Below are 12,762 nucleotides of genomic sequence, written 5' to 3'. Positions count from 1 at the left end.
TGTGTCGCGAAAATTTTTCAATATCATTCGGATGTCGTTAAGGTCTTTCACCTTTTTATGCTTTTAACACAAGGAAAATAGGAGACAATTTCATGCGTTTCAACGAAAATACTACAAAACAAAATTTCCGTTTCCACTTGAAAGCGTAGTCTTGCCATAAAAAGGAATGTATTGTGAATAATGTATGCTACATTTAATAACAAATCGATAATATCCTCGTAAATGTCTGTAGGCATAGAGCTTTCTGAAAGACAACTACATATTGTGTATGTAGAAGCATTATAATATCCAGTTTATTGTGAAAAATTTTGTTGCATTTCATCATAAATTATAATGATTGTAAGGGAAAAACATCATGATAATAACATGATCATATAAAACGGGATGAAAGGTTAGAGGGATTCTTTTCGGCAATGCCTCAAAGAAAGAGGTACATCGTTGTGAAGTCCAACTTGGAACGAAATCGCGGAAATATTAATGAATTCAATAGATTCATATTGATAATGGGTGAGATAATCAAACTGCTGAAGGAAGTAAAAATAGCAGAGAAGAAATGGTACTGGAAATACGACAAATTATTTTAATAATTTTCAATGTGCTGATTTCTAACAATGATTGATGTGATTTATTTAGCTATCAGGTAGTCGAATATATAGGTGGCATTATATCTAAATCTTCCTTCATATATTAGATTGAACAATTTTGCTCAAGCTCATGCTCTGAAGAATTCACAATCTTGTGTCTGCGACTCTCCCTTTATTACCACGTGGTCACTAATTTTAAAGTAAGAACGTTTCTTGGGTCAAACTCGATTTAGTATATTATTTTTACGAGTTTTGGTTTTGTTTTTCATTATTTTATGGTGTCAGGGCCGGATTAAGCTGAGGGCTTGGGGAGCTATAGTCCCGTGGCACCAGGTCCAAGAGGGCCCCATCATTAGGCTCTGTATAGTGACGTATCAAAATAAAAGAATGACATACACAAGCAGACGCAAATCATTTTTATTATGTATTTGTCTACAGTGACGGAGTATGTAAATTCGGCCAAATTAATTATCTGACCTAAGCTGCGGTTTCACAAAGGTCGTTTGAAGTTCACTGGTAAATTCGGCCAAAAAGTGTTAGAGGTACCCGAGTAGAGGAGGCGGGTAACTATCCGGAAGAGGGACAATTATCTTGATTTAATCGATAAATTCCAATTTACATTTTAATACAATAAACTTAAAAACATCCCTAAATTGGATTTTTATATATTGGGTTATGTTAGGTTAGGTTATTGTTTTTTTTTGTATGAATTTTTTTTTGAAACTTTAAGTTTACAGTTTTATACTTCAATTATCCCTACTCGATTGAAATATTTTTGTAATATCTAATTCAGTTGTTTTAATTGTAAAATAGCAATAAAATCTGGCCGAGTTTACATGTATTATGCAATCCAAATTTCTTTATTGAAGAAATAAGTGCGCTTTTGAGCTCCGAATTTAGGAAAATAAATATTTAGCGTTCACTACTGAGAATAATTGAAAAAAAAACGTAGGAAACGTTTTCATTAGAATAATAATACTACAGATATTATATAGGACCTTGAGATACCAATTTTTCGAAATTTCCAAATTGAATGTGAATGTCACCGTTTTTATGTACATCACTGACTAAAAGAGCCAGATACCCTTGAATCCACTCATCTATGAAACAAGAGATAAATTAAGATAAAAAAATCACATAAAACTTAAGAAGAAACAAACTAACATCCATCAATAGGCAACACTGTAATGAAGATATATAACAAAATGTTAAACGGTACAGACAACTAGATGAATGATAATTGACTTATGTGTTTGAAAGTTTACAGTGGTATTATCTTAGTTTTGTTTCGCGTTGGAGAATTATCTTCATTCAAAATGCACCACAAGAATTCGGCGTCGTACTAAATGTATTTGGAGCGCATCCATCCGTTTATATAACAATTATGTCTATCTGTATTAAAGAAAACCATATGTTTGAAATCGTGAAAGAGAAATATGTTTAAGCAACCACAAAAAATTTTTGAATACATGTGCTTCTTTGGATAAATACTTGAAACCTTGTTTTTTCTCCATCTACACAACGTGGAATGGAACAACTTCAGGAAGATTCGAAATTTCAATAACATTTATGCACGCGAAAATTAACCAGAAACGGTTTGTTTGTTTTGGCTATAAATTCTCTATTAAGTTCTGTTGATTTTTATTAGGATAAAAAAAATCTTCCACAAATTAGAGACCTGGATTTAAACATTCCTTCGTAGAGTACCTGAAAAATGAGGTTGAAATGTAAATTCTGAAGAGTACAAGAGTAATATTAAGGAGCATAATATTTTTCACGATATTAGAAATAATGGATAATACAGCATTCCATGTACGAGGTTTGTTCAAAAATTATCGATCCTACATTCGTTGTTATACGTAGTTAACGGCTAAACGTAATAATTAGTTATAGGCTTGCTTGAGTCTACATTTTTTTGTTTGTTAGTTATTGTGATATCTCACATAAATTTTTATTTCGATCTTGTTGTTGTTGTATCATGTGAGTGAAATATTGAAATTCTGAATCGGATACAACTATTGACAAGTTGTGGAATGTCAGCACATTCATCGTATAACTAATAGCAACATCATATTACCAACAATTTATTCATTCCCTCTTCGGTCTTTTGAGCTACATTCTTTCAGTTCTGTGAAACATCATAATCCACATCCCACGCTCATATTTTAATTAACGCACCCATCAGTGTACGCGTACATAACGCACAAAGTAGCAAAACCTTTGATGTTAGCGAGAAAATAAAATAGGAATGACGGATGACGAGAAATTCTATCGTAACATCATGTGCCGTGAAAAAAGAATATTATTTGAATATGCTTAATATAACCCTTGGAAACTCAGATCATGTTAGATAAGCAGTTGTTTTAATTTAACTTTCGAAGGGCTATAAATATGAGGATTACTACTTAAGTATTGAGACAAATAAAAACTTTTGAACCAATTGTCGAAGCATTTTTTCCTAGTTTTTAAAACATGTCTGACAAATAAATGTTGGTTTACCATTCAATACTGACCGTTCCGTTCCGTTTCCGTATTCCAAAAAACCAGGCGATAGTATACAACGTGAAAAAATCGTTTTGACAGCCGAATGTTCATGCAATATTAAATGTAAACAACTGGAACTAATGCCCAAGTAAAACCGTCCTACTAGTGAAAAAAAAGTATTACTTTACTCACTTGTTGCATTAATAAATATTAAAAAGTTAATTAAGGTAAAATAATACTAAAATTAGACAGATATTCAGTAAATGAAAATTAATATTTATGCTTCAGATTTCATATAAAATTTGTTTCTGGACGATTTATTTAAAGTTTGATTTATTAATAGCTGTTCACACAAACTCCCAAAAACCATTATCAGCATAGTTTCTGTTGTTTTATATATCTATTGAAAATGTGGCATGGTGTCGTTACACGGAAATTCTAGAGAATTTTACGACCCAATATTACACGAATATTGTTTTTAATGAAGATTTATTTAGAGAAGCCGCGACAGAGTGTATTCTGTTGACTGTAACACAGAGGATCGATACCTACGTTATCGTATAATGAATTACTCCATTATAATGCATGTAGGGAATAATTTTTGCTGTGGATTGGGAAATTTGAGGGAGTTATTTTCTTTCAAAGCATACAAATTTGACAAATTTTTGTGGAATCATCACAATTATCTGTTAATGTATATTTTAAGACCCATTACTTCCCGTTTTCTCTTTAGAAATGTCCTAATTCAATTAGTTCTGGCATTGTAAGATGATTAAAAACCCTATCTTGGTAAAACTCCATTAAACTCTTAAGTCAAATTACAATGGAATTAATTAGGAAGATATTTCAGGGAAATACGTTACTAGCTTATAAATTTCAAAGTGTTACTACTGTTACCGTCATTTGTTCGCTTCATAGTTCGAAAGTTGGCCATTGTATTAAAAGGTGAGAATAAATTATAATTGGCAAACTCTCTTAAACGCGAATGATATAACAATACATCATTATAAAGCAATTGTGATAGCTCAACAAAGTTACAACAAGAATTGTAGTTTTATTCATGCTAAAGAAGTTCTATGCGGGAGAAACTAAATTTCAGTTGAAACTACAATCAAGAACTACCAGAAGTGCATAGGAATCGGTTTTAACTCGAAATCAGCATATGCCACAGGGCATAGTATGATATAGAAGGTTAGTATAGGTCCGTGACTGGTTTCCAAATACATTAATTTTAGTGACAATTGTATAATATTGAAAAAATCCATTTATTTATGGGATTAAGATAATATAATAATAAACGATAGAAAAATTTTTTAATATACATTTAATAAGCCGAAAACATCAGTATTTTAAACTCATTATGATTCGATTGAATACCCATAATTTTTTTATAATTCAAATTTGTATTTCAAACAATGTAATCTCTAGAGATATATTCGCCAATCAAGTGTAAACAAAGTTTGTTTTGTTTTAAAACTAGGATATTCACAAACGGCAATGTTTCCATTAATGGAGCGTTTTGCTTGTGAAATTTGATTGGAGATACTCAAATAAATATTTTCAAATATAATATAAGATATTATTAAGTTTTGACACCAAATATTTGGGAGTCTTGATTGAGACTCCTTTTTTCCACTTTATAATCGATGATGCCTCAGCTTGTCATAAAAACGTGGATATTACTTCCTTGGGAACGCTTGAGGTAGTGAAAGGATTCGCCAAAAGCAAAATCTTCCAATCATATTTCATTTTTATGTACTTTATTGTATGTGTTCATTTCAATTTAAAATAATTTGTTGTTGTTTCTGGATTGTGTTGCTTTTTTATCTATCAGAAATGATTCAAACATTGCTGTAGAATTTATAACGCTTAGATCTGTTACGACTTGAAAAAAAGTTATATCAAGAAAATCCATTGCATTTATTTAAATAAATGCTATTATCAAAAGGAATATCCGAGAAAAAATGATTTTACTCTTAAATAAATTTTTTCTCATCGAGTTTATTATAAAAGCGGATATTCCATATAGTTATGAATTCTTGTTCTGTTTCCACAATCCCTATTCATTTGAAAATAAATCAAAAAGAATTTGAAAATTTCAACTAAAACCGTTTCCAATTACATTCCACTGTATTCACGTTTCAATATTATTGAGAAACCACTCAGGGGCTGAAACCTCTCAAGTAAAAAAAAGAAAGTAAAAGCTAATTATATTACTGTCGAATTTTAGATTTTTCTCGAAGCGGTATTGATAACCATTTAAAGAGTATCAATTCAGTTTTCTATATATGAATTCGGGTTATGTTCGGATGGGTATGATGCGATTTGGTAACGAGCCACGGATGCTGTTCTAGTTCTCGAATTTACGTCTACCTGTTGTTGGCCGTAAGTCGCACATAACTTTCGTGTTCTAGGATGAGTCTTAGATTGAGATGAAAAATTTCACATCCTTTCGATGATGGCTATAGCAAGCGTCTATTGAAATAGAAAGAAAAGTAGGAATATCCATCTAGCTTTAAGAAAATTCGAGAAGAGGATCAGATACATCTCAACTTCATTATTTTGATATTGACTGTTCAAAAGCAACTTTCAAGATTATACTATAAATGAAACAGCGAGACTAATATGACAAAAGCCTTAATTGACATCTTTCTTGTTCTTGGCATGTTCTAGCATTGTTGCAGTAAGACATATCATTTCTAAAAAAACAAGGAAGATATTTTGTAGAGAGGCGCCATTAAACTTTCATTGTAATTTGAAAGTAATTGTACCTAAAAATTTGTGGTAGTTCAATGACAGTGATAGTAGTTGTTATATAGTTTCTATCGAAACTGTAAAAAAATTATAGAAACTCTAGAATCTTTGAATGATGTAAGAAAATATGTCAAGAACAAAGTAGGAATGAAAACATGGATAAAATTATTGAGATTTTGGCCTTAAATTATAGTCATAAAAAAGTCATTCCAGATTGTTATAATATATGCTGTTTGTGTATCGAAAACCACTACTCCGATTGAAATAACTTGATGCACGTTTCAAAGGTGATATTTCAGGTTATTTTTTTATGAATGAGGATTTATTAGTCAGTATTTCTGTTAAACGTTATAAACATTACAAAATAAGGCAATATTTGAAAAAAGGAGCTACGTGAATATTTTTCATCATAGAAAATGTATAACGCACAAAAACATTCAGAGAAATTGGCGTTGTTTGTAGTGGGAATGTTATTTTACTATACGCAAAATGGTTTGAAAGATATCCTTGTGAAAATTTGTTTTCGAAAGATTCGTTCCACACCAGGCGGTCTCTCACTTTCTCTTTCTCATCAAGGCGCTCTGAGGAAAATTTGAACGAACCCACCCCCTCACCTTACTTCATACGTACAAAACATACATCCTCCTCATAATTTATATCAATACAGATATCATCCCCATCTCAAGCCGTCTAAACGACGTCTAAACCTGCTTTGTGATTTATACCATCAAATCTAATAACCCTTCTCACCCTCTGGCTCTCCGATAGATTGCATCTCACCTCAAAGCCCAAGAGGAAACTCCCCACTCCGTCCCTCCAGCTGCTAGCAACAGCATACGAAGACTTCCTTGACAACTCTCCCATATCCATGAGATAATAACCTTTCATACACAATTCGTCGATCGTTGCTGTTACAGGTTTTCTGCGGTTCTCCTGTAATCTGGTGAACCGGTTCACGAGTCAAATGGCCGACGATAGGGCTGTAGCCACCAACAGATTTACCCTTACCTAAATAACAAACAACATCTGCGAAGAACCGTTATACTTGTTTGTATCAGGCGTTCTTTCATTTTCTTTCACACTCCTTCTTATCATTGCTCATTCTTTTAGCTTGATGCATTATTATTCACTACAGCTCCAGTCTTGCACAAGAGTAATTCCTATATCAGGGCTAATCCCAATAAATCCCTTGCTCAACACGAATAATTTCCTCAACCCATCCAAACAAAACCAACTAACATTTCTCTCTCTCTGACCTTATCTTTCCAACCGTTTGGAATCATTTGTAAAATGCTGAATGTACAAAAAACTCGAAGTTCAGTTGTGACATGAGTTGCTGGTGGGATATTCTGACAAAAAACAATTAAATCGAGCTATTTATAAGGAAAATGATGATCTGCGATGAAACATTAATCAAATATGACAATATTCAACACAAATGATCGTGATGTGGAACAAGAACCATATCAATCTAATCTGCACGTGCCATTTTCCTATTTTTAAACTTGATGCTAAAGGGGTAAATTTATCTATTTCAGTAGGTACAAATCACTCCACGTTTACAAATTCAAACATTACAATGAGAGCGTTTTAGCGAGAAATTGAGTAAGAATTGAAAAATAATTTTTATATGATCTCATTATTATAAAGTAATCGAAATGGTTTCCAAATTCTAAGCCACTATGCAGTTATGAATAATCTCACATTAATTATTAAATTACTTTACATTATATTGCAACAAACAAATATTAGAATTTACAAAAATAATTACAAAAGATTTGCACTGATTTTATCAGTGTACTTCAAACTACGTTTCCCACTAATCAAGGAAGATAATGTCTAAAATTTGTATTCTTCTTGGATCTTCTTGGAGTCATATAGAAGAAAAATCCAAATTACATAGATTGGACTATTTTCCAGGGTACAAAGTTGAAAGACGTATTTCATGATCCCCACAATGTAAATTGGATAAAATAATCAAGTTACAAAGTCTGTTAGACGAATTACAAGTGGTCATAATGTCATATATATGCAAATTTTTCCAAAGCACGGACTTTGAATGAGAAATTTATACAGGCGTTTGGTATAACTGCAATTTTTTGATGAGTAATTTTTTTTTTCCATTAAGTTATAAATTAAAAACTCGTGAGCAGTTAATTCACTAGATTCAGCATATCATCATCTTTCAGTCTGAAAGTTGATAGACATTTATCATAAAATGAATTTCGTTAGTCCATTCGCATGTTAACGATAAAAATGATATGAAATAATTTCTGGCTTTTAATAGTAATATGAAGTTGAGGTATTTCCCATAATACCTACAACCTCGTATTTATTTCAACTAATGTTGAATTGGATATATGGATTAATACATGATTTCATTTATTGTTCTCTGAAGTTCTGAAACAAAGTAACGAAGAAATAATAAATCTCAGAATTTTGGAATTTTGTGAGGAAAAACCGTGCAGCCTTTAGTACACAAAATAATGCAGAGGTGTCCAAAATGACAAGAATTTAATAAATTGCCAAGTTCAAGCTTTTAAGAGAGTTGTGTGGAAAATTTCTGATCCAACAATTGAACAAAACTCATAATTATTCATATTTTCCAGCATAGTTTCCTTTTCCACTTTTCTAAATAATAGTTACCTTCTTTTTTTATATATGCAATAACGTCCTTGTCTACTGAAAATCTCTCTTCTTCAGCTTTGTGAACAGGAAACAGGAGATAGGATCAGGCTTGGTGGATCCAGTAAGTGGTCAATCAATTCAAAGTGCAATTCGTAAATTTTTGACAATCACTGAAGTACTAGGAGATGATGTAGAAATATAATCATTTTCTACGAATATTTCTCTATTTTCCTTATCATGTAATGATGCGGAATATTCTCCTGATAAACAGAATCCTATAACTATCCCAAAAAACGTTCGTCATTACTTTTCCAATCGATGAAACCTTTTTCGCAGCATGTTTGCCATCCACTTTCCTGATTGTTTTTTCGTTTCAGAAGTATAGTGATCGAACCAAGTTTCATCTACAGTTATAAATCGATTCGAAAAATCTCATTCATTTTGCAAAATACGTTAATAAAGCTTGGAAAACGTTCGTTCGAATGCGATTAAGTCTAAACGAAACCCACTAGGTGCGAATAGCTTACACATGTATAATTCTCCAGACAGTATATAAAAAATTTGTTGTTTTGCTATGCCGATAAGTTCTTTTATCTTTCTATACTTAATTCGACGCTGATCCAGTACCATTTGATAAACTTTTTTCATGATATTGCTTGGCGTCGCATTTTTTGACCCTCCTGAACACACGTCATCAGTCAAACTTATACGGTCATGTCTGAATCAAGTTTTATAGTATAAAATAATGGTGCAGAGTCTCTATAGTCAATGCTTTCTAAAGCCAAGCATTTAATGACAGCTCTAATACAATAAATAAATTTATGGATTTTTCAATTTACTGTATATATATTTTAAGTTCAAGCTCTATTAATATTTCGTTGTACTAATATTATAAAATGCTCAAAAATCCTATTGATTCCTGATTAGCTGTAGAAAATCTGGAATACTGAAAAGGCCTAATGTGTTATAGCACATTAAGCAGATTATCGCTTATTGCTCTGCGAGTTTTTTTAATCGACTAACGTATTATTTTTCGAAGCTTTCTGGGCTTTTATCTCTCATTGTGCTGGCATATCCGGTCAATTGTGACTATTCAAGTCTGATTAACTGTAGTAGAATGAAAGAAATTAAAAATAGCACAGATCACACCAAAAGAAAAATATCTTGTGAAAAACAATATAATAATATTTGAAGAAGCAGGATTTGATATATTTTCGAAGTTAAGGCACAGCCTTCTTAAACTTAACTTGAAAATTGTGTCGCTCTATTTGAGATAAAAAGTGAGCTAAAGTGAGCAATAGACTTCCAGCAGACCTATGTATAATTGAAAGAACAGAGTAAAGCTTTAAAATATACAAGAATCCTACCCAAATCAAAAAAACTAATAGAAATTACCATGGAAAATTTGAGTGTTGCAGTAACAACAAAATATTTGATACCATCATCAAAAGCACGTTAATATATGGATCACAGACGTGACAACTAAAATTACAAATGAAAAGGAAAATAGAAGCTATAGTGGACGCAATGAGTGACCAATGAGAGAATTAAGAAACAAATGGGTATAGAAGAGACATTTATAACATGTATAGAAAATAAAGAACTGGTATCTTCTCAAAATGATAGAAGATTACCAAATGAAGTAATGAGATGGATGCCAGAAAACCGAAAAGGAAGAAGATCAAGGAAAACATGGGCAGAGGAAATAAAACGATCAATATATTCGAACGCAGTGTTTGTTTTGTTGCAAAATGAATCTTCTTGACAACTGAAAAAACTACAAAAAACGTCTCTTTTTAGAAACAACATAATTTGGCCAAAATGATCAATGGATTAATAAGATAACTGATTTAAATAATCTTGGTGAAATCTATACATATCTTTTAAATTTTGAAAAAAAAAATTTCTATAGAAGAAAATCAACGCTTTCGATAGCCAATTAATCTTACCTAACCTATGAAATTCAAGTTCACTTATAATAGCCTAGCCTATAAAATGTAATGTGATTCATAATCGAACCAATAAATATTCAGCTCCAGCCATAACTACCTAACCTATTAAAATTTAATGTTATTTATTATTATATTTATAACAACCCAGCCTAATATAAACTATAAAAATTTAATGTCATTCATAATCTAACCAACTGATTAATGTAATTATTTATTTATTTCATACATACTTTTATATTGTACTTACCATAACATTTCAGTCCTAGATACATATGTATTCGAAAGCCTTGAAATATATTAGAGTTAGTACACTTTGGTGTTTAATTTTGCCACAACATGAGTGGATAAAACAATTTTGATCAATCAACAAAGGGGTGAGGAAAGGCAATATTTGCTCTTGAATATGTAACAAGAAATACAAATTAAAAGAAGATAAGAAATAGAGAAAGTGAAGTAATATTGATATAGCTAAATTAGCAAAGAATAAAAATAAAAGAAATGTTGGACTAATTAATAAATGACAGTGAAAAAATGTCAGATTGTGTTATATTTTTCTATTTTATATTATGATTTCCAGCAATTTATTGCTTTTACATCAAATATTTTAAACTAATGAAAGCGCCACTTCCCTAGAAATTTTGGAGTCAAAACACAAAATATTCATTATTGGTCGGACTAAAATCAACACTTCGGTTCGTTCAACTCGTTCTCTAAAAGTGCGTTTTAATGGTCGTTTATTAGACCGTACTTCAAAGAGGGAAAGTTAACTGGAGAAAAAAAGATTTAACTAAACTTATAGAAGATATTCCTTTGGCATAACAGAATAAAATTTTTTTGGTGAAGGGATGTTGCCTAATGTACCTTATGACGCTGGTGTTTTTTCTTAACGTTTGATGGACTATTGCTTGGTTTTTCTGCCTGCCAGGTGTATCAACAATTTTTTGGGAGTTATGATACATTTAAAGGAAGCTTTAAATTTAGTTATCCTAAAAACACACAGCTGGTTTCATAATACATTTTGAGGAAGCTTAATTGCCATTTAGCATAAATGTTCTTTTAATTTGAACTTTGAGGTAAAGTCAGAAATGTTTTACTATAGCACGTTGGAGACTTCATTAGTGGCAAAAATCAAATGCAAACATAGGCTATATTTGAATTCTAAGCTAAGTTTGAAAGAATAAAAGATTCATGTCATAATGGCTAGATACGTCCTACATTAAGTTCGAGTTCAAGCTCATCCGAAGTCGAAAAATATATCGATCATTTGGAAATGTATAACAAATCGTATTTTTTAAAAAGATTTCGAATTACTAAGCTAACAGTTGCGACATTATTCGGGATGAATGGAATGGCCAGTTTCCCGTTAACAAGAGTGCAATAAATTCCACCTTAACACTAATCACCATGCGGTGAAGACGTAGACATTTTTAGGCTTTTTTTCATCAAACGTACAAACTATATCGGATGCTCGGGTTCGGAATCGTAACATTGCAGCTCGTTGACAAGGTTCTATTAACGACCAGATAATATTCATTAACACTCCTTTGAAAAGACAGTTTTAACAAGAGCACTTTGGAAGACATTTTTTAGTGGGTGGCAGCAGATATCGAAAATTTATAAAATATAATATAATATAAGAACAAGAAACGTCGAAGAAATAAATTCAATCGAATAATTGAAATAGAAAATTGATTTGAGGAATTAAATTGGCTAATACAAAACACAATAGCACGCCACCAAAAATCAAAGTCATAAGAAATGTTACCGTCAAAATAAAATACTCTTCAACACTCACTTCTACGTTTGATTTTGTTTCTTTTTCTAACGACATTTATTGGAAAAGCACATTGTATTGTCCACCTCCATTTAATTTCTTATAGTAGCCTTTACTTGAGAGACTGTTACAAATCGATTATGGGACCACTTCACTGTAACAACTAAGCTAAAGAGCCCTTCAATCTAAAGGAACCTTTAGTTAAAGTGCCAGTTAGAGTGAGTTTATCAATCGGGCGGTAGCTGATCAAACTCAATCTGTGAATTCAAATGATCGTGATAACAAAACACTTTTATTCTTGTTTATGTGATAATTTTACTGTCTGTGTATCTTGTACAGGTGATATTTTGAATACAGTACTTCTCTTCTCCTCTTTTTAATTGCATCATAAGTTTTTTAATTAAAATTAATACTTCATGTTAATATTTCAGTTGTTATTAATAAAAATATACCAAGTATGTTCTATCCTTTGATTGCAAATAGGATTATACACAATTTTCAATAATAATTGCTAAAGCTCACTCATTGCTGTCAAGTGTGGTGAGATTTGATTATTAATTGGTATGTTTGTATTACTAGAACAATT

The 12,762-nt window shown here is 31.4% G+C and overlaps 1 protein-coding gene across 1 annotated transcript in view; it reads left to right on the top strand.

Moving 5' to 3' along the window:
* The window catches only part of LOC130452417 (calcitonin gene-related peptide type 1 receptor), a 217,279-nt gene that overhangs the window by 87,019 nt on the left and 117,498 nt on the right, over nucleotides 1-12,762 (top strand). The gene's annotated exons all lie outside the window — the stretch shown is intronic.

Source organism: Diorhabda sublineata, chromosome 1, assembly GCF_026230105.1.
Source record: "Diorhabda sublineata isolate icDioSubl1.1 chromosome 1, icDioSubl1.1, whole genome shotgun sequence".
Taxonomy (NCBI): Eukaryota; Metazoa; Arthropoda; class Insecta; order Coleoptera; family Chrysomelidae; genus Diorhabda; species Diorhabda sublineata.
Note: the sequence above shows the minus strand (reverse complement) of the source record. Positions and strands in the feature narration are given on the sequence as shown.